A 15,579-nucleotide genomic window follows, 5' to 3' on the forward strand; every position below is an offset into this window, starting at 1 on the left:
AGGGATTGTCTTAATGAAGGTAATTGAGGTGGGAATATGCTCTCATCACAAGGGGCACCATTCCCTGGCCTAGGCTTCCAGCTGGGATAAAACGCAGAAATCCAGGTAAGCATCAGCATGCATATACACGCTGCTGTATGTTCTGGGATCTCTGCTATAAATGTGTGATTCTGTAAGAAATGACCCAATTCTCTTCCACTTTGCTGTCCACATGAGCATTCTTGTTATCCCGTGAGCTTGCCATCACAATTGTGCCATGTTCTGGATTTTAAGAAACCTAGTATATTTGCGTTGGTATATCTTTGTTTTAGTTTGTGTTTTCCTCATGACATTTGAAGTGTTTCCCCTGACCCCTGCCTTGACTATCTGTGTACCTTCTTTAGTGGGTACAATGCTAAGGCCTTTGGTTCATTTTTTCCCCTATTGGAGAGTTCGCTTTATAATGTTTATTCTTACGTCTGTATTTTATGATAATATTGGTTTGTTGTAAATGTCTTGGGTAAAAATCATCTCCCTGTAAGTGGCAAGTCTTTCTACCATCTCATTCTCTTGATATTTTATTTTGCATAGCAGAATATATTAATTATAATGAAATACAGCTTGTTAGTAATGACTTTAGTAAATTCTATCTCTGGCTTTGTATTTAAAGCCATTGCCATTACCAAGGTCATCTAGTCTTTCTCATGTAATACACTGTGCAATTTTTGTATTTTAGATCTAGATCTTGACCCTTTGGAGATAATTTCCATGCACGTCATATTTATGTCTAGAGTCCCTACTTTGTATGTGAACACCCATCATTCCAGCACCATTTGCTGGAAAGATTGTCTTGCTTCTTTGCCAAGGATTAGTCGGCTATATATATGTGGATCTATTCTCTTTCTTTCTATTTCCTTGCATTGATCTATTGCTTTTTTTTTCAAGACAGGGTTTCTCTGTGCAAAAACTCTGGATGTCCTGGAACTTACTCTGTAGACCAGGCAGGCCACCAACTCACAGGGATCCACCTGCCTCCGCCTCCTGGGTGCTGGGATTAAAAGAGTGCACCACTATCACCTGGCTTATTTGACTATTTTTTAAATCAACATCACAGCAGTTTTTTGACTGTAACTTCACAAGTAAGACTTTAAGTACCAGCTTTTCTACTTTGTTTTTCCTAAACATTGTGGGCTTTTCTGGTTCTTTTATTTCTCTGTATCAACTATGGAATCAATTAGCTGATATAAAAATATCTTGATGGAATTTTACTTGAACTTTCTTTGAATCTACAGGTCATCTTAGAGAAAATTAACACCTTGATAATGAATCTTTTTATTCATGCAGATTAAATGTCTTCCTATTTATCTAGTTCCCTATGCCTGTCTCTGTTTCTTTGTCTCTTTCTGTGTATGTGTGCTTTGAAGACCAAAGGTGACATTAAGTGTACTCTTCAATCATTATTATATTTTTAGAGACAAGGTCAGGCACTGAACTGGGAGCTTGTTGATTTGATTAGATTGTTCTGCTTTTGGCCATAGATGTGATAGCCTCCTTTACTTGATTTTCAAATGTTTGGACATCCTTGCCTTCTTACACTAGATCCCTGTGATTCAGTTTTTACTAACGTTTTTATACAGCAGTTTTTTTTTCTTGACTCAAGTTTCTCACCTTATGATATACTGAAAGTCACTTGACAAATCTGTACATGGGTCACTCTCTCTAGTACAAAGAGGAGAGGAAACAAGACTAGGGCTTGTATCTATGCTCATCCTACTTTCTGTCTCCAGTCTTCTATTTAAAGAGAGAATCTGTAGCGTCTTAGGGTGGGTGGATTTCTGACTGTTGTCTCTGTCATCTTCAGCAGTCTTTCTTCTTGCCTAGATACTCACAGATGGGACAGAACACTCTGAAAGAACAAGAGAGCCAAATACTGACTCCCGCACAGTGGCTCCATCTAAGACAGCGAGATCACCTCCATCAGGTTTGAGAATCCCTTCTTCACTTTGTTCAGAGTCAGTGACTCTTATTTGTCATTCAAGACCAAAATTTTCATTTTTTCCCCAGCCCTCTGATGGAAAATATATAAGGCCACCACAGACTGAAGAGCGTGTTTTTTTTTTTTTTTTTTTTTTTCTTCTCACTAAAGGGATGACAAGACAAGGAGACACCCAGAGGGTCTGGCAGCCGGGACTTAAAAGGTAACAGCCCCAGACAGAAAATATTGCCAAAAGACAAATCAGTGGATGCTGTATTTTCAGTTCTGCCTCTACACTGGAAGAAGTCAAATGCCTTCATTTTCCTTGGAGATTAATTAAGCTTTGAACTCAGGGAGGAGAACAAAGAAAGAGGCAGGGCCGAAAGAACATGAGCTGAGTGTGAACACGAAAAGAACAATAAAGATGTAAATGGGAAGACATATCTGTTTCTTCCTCCTGGCCTCATCTCCTCTCAGCGCCCCCTCCTGACACCCCTTCTTCCAGCTCTACAGACACATAAAAAAACTTACAGGAGCTGTCTCTTTATCACCCCTCACTTATGTTCCATCTTCCTGGAAGAACAGCTTATGCAATAATATGCATCTCCAAGCATCCAAGCGTTTGGCCTGTTTTCTATTTTTTTTTTCTGTAGCATCTAATTCCTTCTCTGGTGCTAGATATTTTATGGATGAGCGTTGATTAGTTTCTCTTTGTTCCTGGGCTTTACATTGTATCCCAGTGTCTGTAACAGGTACAGTGCTCAATAGTTAGCTTTTAACTGAATGAAAGGATGAAGATGACTTCGGTAAGAGGTGGGGAAGGTGCTGCATGAGTGTCATTCTCCTGCTTCAAATTCTTTGTTCTTAAGAACCCTATGGAATTATGACTAAAATGAGCACAATATTCTGGGATAAGGTAAATATATTTTCACTGTATTTTGTTTATATCAAATGCAGCCTCTATAACTTAACTTGCAGCAGCTCAAAGGGCGTGCTCCATGTGCTGAAATAAATACAATGCTGTTGTCTGTGAAGGTGGGAAGCAGAGATGAGTGGAAGCAGGGTCACTCTGGTGGACTTCCTCTCTGCCTTTGGTCAGCTGGCACTTCTCCATGAGGTTGCCTAAGCAAATCTTTCTACTTCAGGTTTATTCAAGTAAGGTGTACTTCAAGGCAGAGATTTCTAGTTTGGTGAATAATGGAATCAATAAAAGATTAGCAGAGATTCCTTGAAAACTAACAAGTCAGATGGAAGAGTACATGGGTGTATTTGGGTAAAGATAAAACCTTTTCTTTTGGTGGCCATTTCCAAATAATTATAAGCATTTAAAATTACTGTATAATATTGTCATGTAGAAAAATGGAATCAACTACACACACGCCTTTTTTTGTTTTTTGTTTTAGTTTTTGTGCTGAGGCTAAAACCCAGTATCTCCTCCATTCAGAGTATTTGCTGCACCTCTGAGCTATCCACCAGTCCTTTGTTTTTGAACTGTACACAGTTTTAATGAGGGCTGTATGTGTGCAAGGGGCAACCAAAGGGCAGTGAATTCTGCAAGCCTGTCATGTAGATTTTGATAGAATGTTTGAATATTTATATGATGTGAAATTGTAAAATGAGATGGCTAGAGAGCAGTGCATTGAAATTGTATCCAATTGCAAATCCCAGCTCAAATTTATGTCCCTGGTGAGATCGTGCTGAGCCTCTTGACCTGTTTGGAGCTTTTCTCCTTTAAAACGGAGCCACACTTTGCACTCCTCTCCAAACAATTGCTGACTTTGTATTCTGATGACTAAATGTGTATCCTGCTCGCAGGACAAGATTATGCTTTTAAAATGTACAGTTGAACTTAAGATAGACCTGTGACAGTTTTAAAATAAATGTTGCAATGTCAGCTTCATAAGAAGATGAAATGGATCTAAAGTCTGATCACACCTTAAGGTACCCCAAATATTTACTTAGATAAAATATGTTTTAATATCAATCAAAGTATATTTTTCAGTGCTGGGAAGTGAGAAACAACCCTCTGCCATCAAAGGAATCTGCAAAAAGAGCATTAAAATAAATACCCAGAGAACATGGGCAAATAAAACAAAGAAAGTAGAAGCAATGCCAAATCCTTCATTCTCAAACTTAGGACTTGTGTTGAGGGTATGTTTCCATTATAATTTTGTGGCAAAACCAGAAGATAAACATATACAGAGGCACAAGGGCCTTTCCTTCCAGGGAACACAGGAACTGTTGAGAGTACTGGGCTGAATTTGAAGCTATTAGAAAGAGCTTTGCTTATTGTTTTTATATGGCTGCTTAAGACTGTTACAGCACATAACACTTAGTGTTATTAAATGATATTAGGAAAAAAATAATTGATTTGGATTATTTAGTCAGTCTCTAACATTGATTTGCTTTGCATATTGTCTCAGAATCTCATGCCTATTTTTCCTACAACCATGTTCACCTTAATATCTATTGCAAGAGAACCTTCTCTTCCAGGAATAATGCTCAGAAATAGGTTATGTTGGAGATGTTCTCCCAAGTGAGGCTTGCAACACGGTGATTCTAGGGCTCATATGCTTAATGGCTTCATTGACGTAATGAGATGCTACTTGAGACTCATTGAGAGCTCACCCATTGAGCTGGAGCCCTCAGAGATAAAAACCATGCTGTTATCCCAAAGCACACAGCACTGCGGTGGAGCCAAAGACATCATTCATTTGTGGATGACCGTGAAATGAAGTGGAATTGGCTCCCAGAGAACGTCAGACATAAGCCAGAGCTAGAGATGATATTTGCAAAAAACACTGTCTATAAAACTGTCAGAAAAATAAAATTTCCATTGGTTAAAAACAGAGAAAAACCTTTAGAAAAATCTTTCTGGGCAAGCCAAACGTATCTGACTTATGTACTTGTCATTTTCGAGGCCATGTTTCTTTTATTGTCTTTTCTATTTTTTTCCACTTTTTTTCTTACTTCTTTTTCCCCATCCCCCAACTCTGTGAGCAGCAACACAGTATTTGGACACAATCGTAGAGCACAAGCATTTCTTCTTGCCGACAGTGACAGGAAAGAACAGCTTAGGCACAGGATGCTTTCCACTTCTTTCCCTGCCTATCTAAATATTTATGCAGTTTTCCCTTCCAGCTGCCAGGCAGATGTGCTGGATCTCAACCTACTACCAAGGTCAAAACCACGACTCCACACTTCTTCCTACATGCCATCCTTTTACAGGACAGTGGCTTAGGAAATAACCCCCGACAATTACTACTGTGGTTACACAGGTTGACAGAGATCCTTGGCCTATTAACCTCCCATGGCATTTTCATTACAAATCCCATTAAAATATGATTTATGGTCTCAAGTATCCGAGGCATTGTCCCAAGTCATTCTTCAGGGCAGATATTCACAAACCACCCCCACCATTCTTCTCAGATGTGATGGGCAAAATCAAAGGTTTTTCTGCCCTGTGCATATTTTATAGCATTATAATGACTATTGAGTCCTTAAGGAAAGTGAATTGTTACACCTTTATTTTATAACTGTAGGCATTATCCCATACATTTTCTAAGGACTCTTCTCCAGCATAGTTGTGGATTTTGAAGTACTCTATGAGAGAAGTTATATTTTTTGAAGGTGTGTCTGAGTCTATAATATTTGCTATCCATATATAACACAAATTAAGTGATTAGAATAATGAAAACAATTTATGCTTGTTTAATTCTAATGTATTGTGACAACCACACCAATGACAACTTGCCATCTTCTACTACCTTCATAGATAGTTTCATGCTGGCTCAGAACTTGTCCCTTTGCCTCAGGTTAGGTCCTGAGAATGGATACAGTGACCACCAGGCTTCATTTCTTTAGACAGGACAGAAATTGGGAGGGAATGTTCCTAGAAAGGACTTTCCAGAGTGTTGAGTTTCTTCCAGGGCTTCTTTCTTCAGGAGACCAGGGCTTTCAAGGCTGAGTGAATGAGTGACCTGCGGGCAACATTGAATTCCAACCGTATGACTTCCTGCGTATTAGCGGATGATGAGTCCAGCCTTTGGCCAAGACCCCATGTGTGGTTTTTCCAGCTTAAATGAGAGGAGTTGTCAGGGTCTTACATGTCAGGCTTCATGGGATAAGCTCCTTGCCTTACCCATGACCCAGTACCCAAGCCCACATGCTATGATTGGTGGAGTGTGTCTGGAACTTCTGGCTTGTTAGGTACTTTCAGATACCTGCATTCCGAGTCCAGTCTCCCCATTGTTGGATCTTCAGAAGTCTTCAGCAGTCATGTCTTCAGAGGTGTCTCTATCTGGGAGAAGCAGAAACCTTGAAGATAATTTTCCTGCTTTGACCCAGTACTCAGACCTTTTTGGTTCCAAGGAGTTCTTATCGATTCCCTGTCAGGCTCCCTTGGTTCATGAAACCACAAGAGCCTTTGTTTGAGATGACCTGAGCCCACTCTTATGGCCCTTACTTAAAAACGAGCCACTGGAGAAATGAATAGCGAGAGAGTCACCACTTTCGCCAGCTTGGCCTCATGCTTTCACCGTCACACCAGTGTCCGAAGGCTTGACAGCTACTTTCATACGGCATGATGTTTTAATCGATGACTCCATTGCTTTGCAGCTCAGCTCGATCCTGCTTAGCTCTTGGCAGATGATATTACTGACATGCAGAGTAATAAAATTTCCTTTAAAAGTTACATCTTGATCTAGTCTGGATGCTTATGTGTGCATGTATGTATGTGTATATGCATACTATGGTGCTCATGTGGAAGTCAGAAGGCAGCTATGGGAGCTGGGAGCTGGCCTGCTCCTTCTACTTTGTGGGTTCTAGGATTTGGATTCAGTTTGTCAAATCAAGGTTGGCATCACATTTTTTTTTTCCCCACAGAGCCATCTCTTTGGCCTAAGCAATCTTATTTTGGGTGCTGTTTTACATCCCAAATCTAAGCATTATAACGAAAGCCAGAAGTCTAGCCATTGAATCAGACCCTGGAGCTGCATGTATACAGAGGGAGAAACCAAAATAAATAAATAAAAAGGTGGTTTTTTTTGTTTTTGTTTTTGACAGGGTTTCCCTGTGTAGTTTTGGAGCCTGTTCTGGCACTCGCTCTATAGACCAGGCTGGCCTCTAACTCACAGAGATCCACCTGCCTCTGCCTCCCAAGTGCTGAGATTAAAGGCAGCGTGTGCCACCACTGCCCAACTAGAAACCAAAAATGTAACCAATGCTATCTTTAAGTAAATAATTGACATTTACAGATTAGAAATCTGTGCCCTGTGTTATGTTGAAGATATGGTGATAAATAACAACTCGTAACTTTTTATTACAATATTAAAGCAAAATATAGCCACATAATGCTTGCAAACGGACGAGGACAGCATTGTGCTCGTGGGAGATCCACGCTTTACTCTAGCAGCAAACTGGTTCCCTGGCTCGTGACGATGAGGAGCCAAGCATCTGCTTCACGTTTCATTTTTGTGTTATGAAGACACTTTATTACTATACTGCTTTAGATGGGTTGGAAATCACATGTAGATGGAACGGCTTGAATGCGGGGTGACGTTTCTGCCTCTTCCTCCCAAGTGCTGGAGTTACCGTTATGCACTCCCATATCCAGCTTGTTTCCTGAGTGAGGCTCACTCAGTAGAGTCTAACAAAGAAGTGAAAAGTAAAAAGACAGTGAATTAAATTCTAGAAAGGGAAAAGCAAGAAAGGAGGAAAGAAAGGAAGAAATCTAGCTCCACTTGGGAAAATGAGACCCAGAAATAAACTATTGATAGCTATTTCTGGTCCCCAGTGTACCTGAGCCCTGGGTAACAGAGGCCCTGGTCCATGGGGAGAGGGCCATCCTTGTGCTGTGACAATTGTGTTAGTGTTCCTTCTAATCTTTATCACTTTCAGCAAATTTTTATGAATAAAAATTCATGTAATACTGGGCTTTTTGACTATTGTCCTAGTGGACCAATCATCAGTCTAGGAACATTTCATGTTAAAAGATTCTCATCAAGGAAAACATATTTATAATTATGCATTAGGATCATTCTCAGATGATAGGTAGGGAAATTGTTTCTGGCTTGGAACAGGGATATTCAGAGAAGTTTTGCCATCCTGAATGATATCTTGGATGTCTGGAAATGTTTAAGGTGTCATGCTGGGGTGGTTGGGTATGCTTAATGGACAGGGATGCTATTAGTCATTCTATGCAGCCCAAAGCAGCACCATTGCTGTCCTCCCTTCCCCCAGGAAGGAAATCTGATCCAAAATGCAATAGTGCCAAAATTGAAGAGTACTATTATAGTGGCACATTATTTTTGTTTTAATAAATAAAACTTGCTTGAAGATCAAAGGGCAAAGCAGCCATACTAGTTAGCCATACAAGCCAGGGAATGGTGGCACACATCTTTAATCCCAGGATTTGGGAGACAGACACAGACAGATCTCTGTGAGTTCAAGACTACCCTGGGTTATACAAGATCAATCCATAAACAGATTCAGGTGGTAGTGGTTCACATCTCTAATCCCAGTGTTTGGAAGTCACTTTTAATCCCATAACTAGGGAGATGGAGACAAGACTGATATGGCTGGGCAGAGAGAAGAGTATAAAGGGGAAGAGACAGAAACTCTCTGGAGCGTGGATTCTGAGGATTCTTGGAGACAGGATCTCATCCTTTTAGTCTAAAGATTTGATAGAGGTAAAAGGTCTCTTTAGTGATTGACTGCTTGCTTTTCTGATCTTCAGCTTGAACCCTAATATCCATCTCTGGGTTTTTATTATTCATGCTACACTATGTTAAAATAATCTTATGCCATTGGTTCCTTGAAGGACAGTGATTTTTATTTTAAACAAAGAAATAACTTAAGTAACATTACAAACAGAGGTAAAGTCTTGTTTAACTTTCTACTGGGTTTATTGTTTATACCCTTGAGCCTCAGAACAGAATGGGAGACATTGGTGGCCTGATGTTTCACCCCAATAGCAATTTTCTCACAGCATTGTCTAATCTAGTCTTGAACCTTTCCTCTTGTAACTTTCCTGATGATATTGAAAAAGCCTAGTCTCCTGCATTCTGATGAACTCAAAGAATAGGGAATAGTAGCCAAAAACCATATTATGTTTGACTGGGAAATCATGGAAAAATTAGTCATTCCCAGGTCCACTTTCCTGTACTGAGTTTCCCTGCAAGCTACTTTCCCTTTGGTACTGACTGGAATCTTTCTAGATTTGCCCTCTTTTGGTTATAAGGTGCTTCATAAATCCCTTTTGGGGTGAGGCCTGATAGCTGAGTTCTGATGGGCTAATTGCATTTAATCTGCACATTTATGAATGCCATCAAAGATTAAAGCATGTGAAAAATTAAATAATGTGAGATTGCTTTGACTCTGGGGTAGAAATATTCTTGACCCATAGTAAATCTTGTCTTTTCTTCATTTCAGTGAAGCTTATTGGCTTTGAGCAGGCTTCTTAAATCTTTTCAACTTGTGAGTTCTTTGTGCTCAAGAAATAATTTTTGGGCACTGGATATATAGATATGAAATAGGTATACAAATTAAACATTAGCTAATAAAGACTAGGGCATTTTCTTAAATAACTCTTTGGTATACATATAAAATTTCCATTTATTTAAAAGGATAGCATATTTGTATATATTAGCATTGATATGCTTATTTAATTTTACATAAAGAACTAAATCTTGGGTAAATATTTGATCCTGTAGGATATAGTGAATTCTCAGTGTATTTCAGAGTTGAACTATGTTTTCATTTTTTAATTGTCAATATTGAGAATGTCATTTCATGTAAACACAAAATGGAAGAAGCATATAAAAGGCCATTTCAGAAATTGTTGGAAATTACATCCTAATTCCGAGACCAAAAGTCATTTAACAATTTCTAAATGAAACTTAAGTCAGCAACAACTCAATCAATAAAGTTCAAAACCAGACATTCTAAGAGTGCAGCGCAAAGGCATATTGATTTGAGACTTACATGTTGAGGAATGGCAGTAGCGTGGTACTAGAAGTCTTCATTTTCCATAATCAAACCATTATGTCTCTCTAAGAGCAGAAAACTCTGAACGTGAGGAGCAAACACTCTATTTCATGACTTTTAACAGTCCCAAACTTGACCTGGGGTGTTAGCTGGTGTTGCTTAGACCCCGTGTTGTGTGCTCAGAACCAAGCCTGAGATGAAGTTATGTGATGGAAAGGCCTAAGTGCTGCCTGAGCACCTTACTGCCATTATGCAGTTGATTTTGGATTAATTTTTGATTATCTCATGTTCAGAGACCTTTTCTTCCTGCCAGCTTTTCATCATCCTCACTTTGAGTTATACGTTCCCATGCAGCATTGTAATTCACAGCTTAAGAACTGGTGAGCTAGTTTGCAAAATCCTGAACAGTTGAGATATCCTTAAGACCGGGAATTCATATTATCAAGGCTGCAGGGGAAGGGTTTAGAGGGCATGAAATCTGTTCTCTTAAACTACTGAGGAAGCAGAAGCTCTAGGCATGTACGGGGCCAGTACTGGAGGACAGGTGAGTTACAGGTCTGGGTCTGTAGTCCAGGCTGTTTTATCATCCTGAAGTGCTTTTGATCTGATTCTGTGCTGTAGATCATATTTGTCTCTGTGTGGTCAGAGATATCCAGATATGCACTATGCTAAGGTCAGACTTATTTTTCTTTGCATATATATTTGTATCACTTCAGAATATTAATGCTTCTTCTTATGTATGTTATCCCATATCAAAAATATCTTATTACTTTAATAGAACATTTTTGTTTCCATTAATTAAAAGGACATGACAACTCAAAGATACGAAGTAACATTTAAAATTAAGTAACTAAACCAAAACCAAAACAACAGCAAATAAAATCTGGATCTAAAGTTGTGTGTTCTTCTTGTGGTTTATGACAGAGTTAAACAATTAGACATTGGTCCAAAAGCACTTGGTCTTTATAGGTGCGTTTAACTTTATGCCTGATATTGTGCTGAGAGAATCAGCTAGCACATTCATTCCTTATAATATTGTAAGAGGAAGACTTACTTATGTCTGTGAATCTTTTATTAATATATATTTTTAGTTGTTTATGAATTTTGTACTTCATGCTTTCACCATTTCGTCTCCCCTACTACTCTCAGATCCACCCCTTCATATCTACCCAACTTTGCATCTTTTTTAAATGCATAAAGTCTAATTGCATTGATTAAACATTCTCAGATGTGAGACTTTCCACTGGAGTGCTGTCAAGCTAGTAGGGGCTACACTCTGAAAGAAAACTGATTCTTCCCATCCCAGCAACTATTGATTGCCAAAATCTTCTTGACTAGGGGAGGGAGAGTGTACCAAACTGTCCCCTCTGTGCTGGGATTTGGTCTGGCTCCGGCAGACACAGGTCTTGTGCTTTCTCTCACAGCCACTCTGAATTCATATGTGCAAATGCCTTGCTATGCACAGCAATCCACATTTCTTTCTTTTACACTCTTTCTGCTCCCTCCTCTGCCATGATTCCTGAGCCTCAGGAAGAGAGGGTGTGATAGAGATACTCCATTTAGGGATGAACATCCCCCAGTCACTTGTTCTCTGGGTCTTGGCCAGTATTAATCACCACCTATTGCAAAAAGAAGCTTTTTGAAGAGGATTGATAGTCTTACCAATCTGAAGAGGAGGGCCTGAAGGGCATGATTATTAATCTTGATACCTGATGAAGAAACCAATGCTTAGAGATGTTAGGCAACACGATTATATTGATCTAGTCTTTTAAGTTTATGTCATGATTTGTTTCATTCCAAAGTTTGTATTTTAATCATTATACTTTGGAAGGAGCTCTTTTCAGTTTAGTGTTTCTGTGCCTATTTTGAAAATAGCTACAATGTCTTGATTGGAACGGTCACTGAGCATCAAATTCTATGTTTTTATTTTCTGATTTTCAAACATCCTTTACATTTTTTATCCTTATTTTTAGCTGATACTAGGGAGAATGGAGGTCACAGGCAAAAGGTAGTTTTCTCTTTCTCCCATATTTTTCTGATTTTCCTCCCTTAGCAGTCCTACATGTATCCACACACTGTAATCTACCAGATGCAGTCAGGGCTGACTTTCTCGGGAAGATATCTGATAGTGTCAGTACTTGGATGCCTTTAATGAATCACAATATCTTTAAACACCAGGTCCTTCATAATCCGGCCCCTGTTTTGTTATGTAGTTTTCTACCATGCCAATCCTTCACACACTGTTCTCCAGGTGTCCTGCTGTCTAGTCCTTGCCCAGTTTTACCGTGTAGCTTCCTGTGTCCGCCTTCTCACATTCTTTGCTAATTATCTCTCTGTTCCCCATCTCTTGCTGGCTTCACCTCAGCCCCTTAATTATTCTGCTCTTTCAAACTTTCCTGAAGAATATTGCTTCTAAACTCCCCCAAGAGTCAAAATCCAGTTCTAACAGAACTCCTATTACTTTTATTGATAGGTACCATTCTTTTCAAAACAGACTATGAGCCACTTGATGGAAGAGACCTTTCTTATTTGTTATTTCTCTAATGATTTTCTCAGTTCCTGGTGTATCCCAGCAAGTTAAACAAACATGGTAGTACCAGAAGAACTTGAGACTTGAATGGCTATGAAAAGTAATGGGGAGGAAAGAGCAGGAGATGGTTCCAAGAGATATCACCTGTGTTTAAGGAGACGTCTTGGAAGAACTTTGATTTATGGACTGGAAAAGTATACTTGAGAGTGAAAATGTCGTAGAAAAGGAAGAATGGTAAACTGGATTTGCTCGTGTTGAATATAAGATGACCTGGAAACAGCACTCTCAAACAGCTTTTTACCTTACAAGTCTTGCAGAAAACATAGAAATTCAGTATCTGTGGACAAAAGCATGATAGGACGTCTCAACAGTTTTGCAATTATATATTATTATTATCTAATATAATTAAATAGAACTTAACTTCAGCTACAGTGCATGCATCAGCAAGCATAAAAACCAAAATAGGGCTGATTTGATTGTTCTGACTCTAGGTTTTCTTCATTACTGTTTTGGACATTGTTCTGGAACATGTAAAAAAATTGACTCTTAGGGGCTGAAGAGTTGCCCAGAGGTTAGGAGCTCTTACTGCTCTTGCAGAGGACCTTTCTGTTTGAAGCACCTGCAAGTTACCTAACAGCAGGTTATAATTCCAGTTCCAAGGATCTGATTGATGTTATCCTCTTGCACCTACGGACAATTGCATAATAGGATGCAGAAACTCATGAAGAGACACACATACACATTATAAAGAAATATATAAAAATAAAAAGGACCCTAAAGATCAGCAGCAAATGAATGTGCTTGTAAAGGAGTGCCATGTACAAGTGGGTTTTGGATAGTCGAATAACCCTCAATAACATTGTGCAAATATTCACTCAATTAGCATACTGTGAATAGTTTGCTTTATGATGCTATGCTTCTTATTTAATATTTAATAATATTATTTAAGAAGATGATTTGTATTTGCCTGGAGGCTTCCTGTTCTTAGTCTGGGCCATAGGAACTCAACTGAGGTTAGAAATAGTGAGCAGAGTCCTATAAGGGATGAGCTTCCTTTATAAGAATGATTCAGTACTAATAGGAATGCAGACAGTACATACGTAACTAGCTACTTTGCTCTCAGAAATAGGTCTATCTGGTTAATTCACTAAGATTTTTTTCTCTTTCTCATCTATGTATATCTTTTAGCAAAACTGAGCCCAATAATTTCTCATTCTATTTTTTTTTTTTGAGACATCTCAGGCTTTTCTAATTCTCTGGCTGAGGAGCTATTGAGGACTTAGAATTCTCATCACAGAGAGTTTATTGCAGATGTAGTTCAAGTATAAAATATGAGCTCCTGAGTGGGAACCAGGACTCACTGAAGGCAAGTGCTGGATCGCCGCGGAATATCTGCCTTCCCAGTCTTTCTGGGGGCATTTCAGCAAAGCATCAAATACGAACATTCTGAAACAAGAAGTATAGCTGTTACATGGGAAACTGTGTTGCTACCTGCAGATTTATGTGGTAAGATCCTAGCTCTCACATTTGATTGTATTTGGAGATGGGGTCTTTGTGGGTGGTAAGATAATATGAATCCCGAAAGCATGGGGCCTCCAGGCCAATATGCCTTTAGTTTTTTGACGAAAGGACATTTTTTTCTATTTTTTAAAAATTTATTTATTTATTAAAGATTTCTGCCTCCTCCCCGCCACCGCCTCCCATTTCCCTCCCCCTCCCCCGATCAAGTCCTCCTCCTTCGTCAGCCCAAATATCAATCAGGGTTCCCTGCCCTGTGCGAAGACCAAGGACCACCCACCTCCATCCAGGTCTAGTAAGGTGAGCATCCAACCTGGCTAGGCTCCCACAAAGCCAGTACGTGCAGTAGGATCAAAAACCCATTGCCATTGTTCTTGAGTTCTCAGTAGTCCTCATTGTCCGCTATGTTCTGCGAGTCTGGTTTTATCCCATGCTTTTTCAGACCCAGGGTCTCAGTGTGTGGATGCACCCCTCACAGTCCTGAGTTCCTTGCTTGTGCTCTCTCTCCTTTTGCTCCTGATTTGGACCTTGAGATTTCAGTCCGGTGCTCCAATGTGGGTCTCTGTCTCTGTCTCCTTTCATCGCCTGATGAAGGTTAATATTCAGGAGGATGTTTATATGTTTTTCTTTGGGTTCACCTTCTTATTTAGCTTCTATAGTATCATGAATTAAAGGCTCAATGTCCTTTATTTATGGCTAGAAGCCAAATATGAGTGAGTACATCCCATGTTCCTCTTTTTGGGTCTGGCTTACCTCACTCAGGACAGTGTTTTCTATTTCCGTCAATTTGTATGCAAAATTCAAGAAGTCATTGTTTTTTACTGCTGAGTAGTACTCTAATATGTATATACTCCATACTTTCTTCATCCGTTCTTCCATTGAAGGGCATCTAGGTTGTTTCCAGGTTGTGGCTATTACAAACAATGCTGCTATGAACAGAAATGCAAATCAAGACAACTTTAAGATACCATCTTACACCTGTCAGAATGGCTAAAATAAAAAACACCAATGATAGCCTTTGCTGGAGAGGTTGTGGAGAAAGGGGTACACTCATCCATTGCTGGTCGGAATGCAAACTTGTGCAACCACTTTGGAAAGCAACATGGCAGTTTCTCAGGAAATTCAGGATCAACCTACCCCTGGACCCAGCAATACCACTCTTGGGAATACACCCAAGAGATGCCCTATCATACAAAGAAAAGACATTTGTATGGCAGCACAGAACAATGTCACATGACAATGTGATGACAGTGTGATGGTTTTTTTCATCCTCACTTTGGCAGTCTAAAATCACCGTGGAGACAAATCTCTAGGCAAGGTGGAAAGACTTACCCATTCCATGAATTGTGTGATCCTGTAGTGCACAGAAAGGAGAGACTGAGCTGAGTGAAAACATTCATTCCTTTCGGCTTTCTGACTCTGGATGTCACAAGGCCAGCTGCCTCACGCTCCAGCTGCTCTAACTTTCTGGCCACGATGGACCGTGTACCTAGGAACTGGGAAAGGAGAACAGTAGCTGAGACAGACCACCACCAGCAAGCCGAGGAGAAAGACCTTGCTTAAAAGGACCCATCACTATGGGTATCTTGAT

This window comes from Chionomys nivalis, chromosome 3 (genome assembly GCF_950005125.1).
Source record: "Chionomys nivalis chromosome 3, mChiNiv1.1, whole genome shotgun sequence".
In the NCBI taxonomy this organism is placed as follows: domain Eukaryota; kingdom Metazoa; phylum Chordata; class Mammalia; order Rodentia; family Cricetidae; genus Chionomys; species Chionomys nivalis.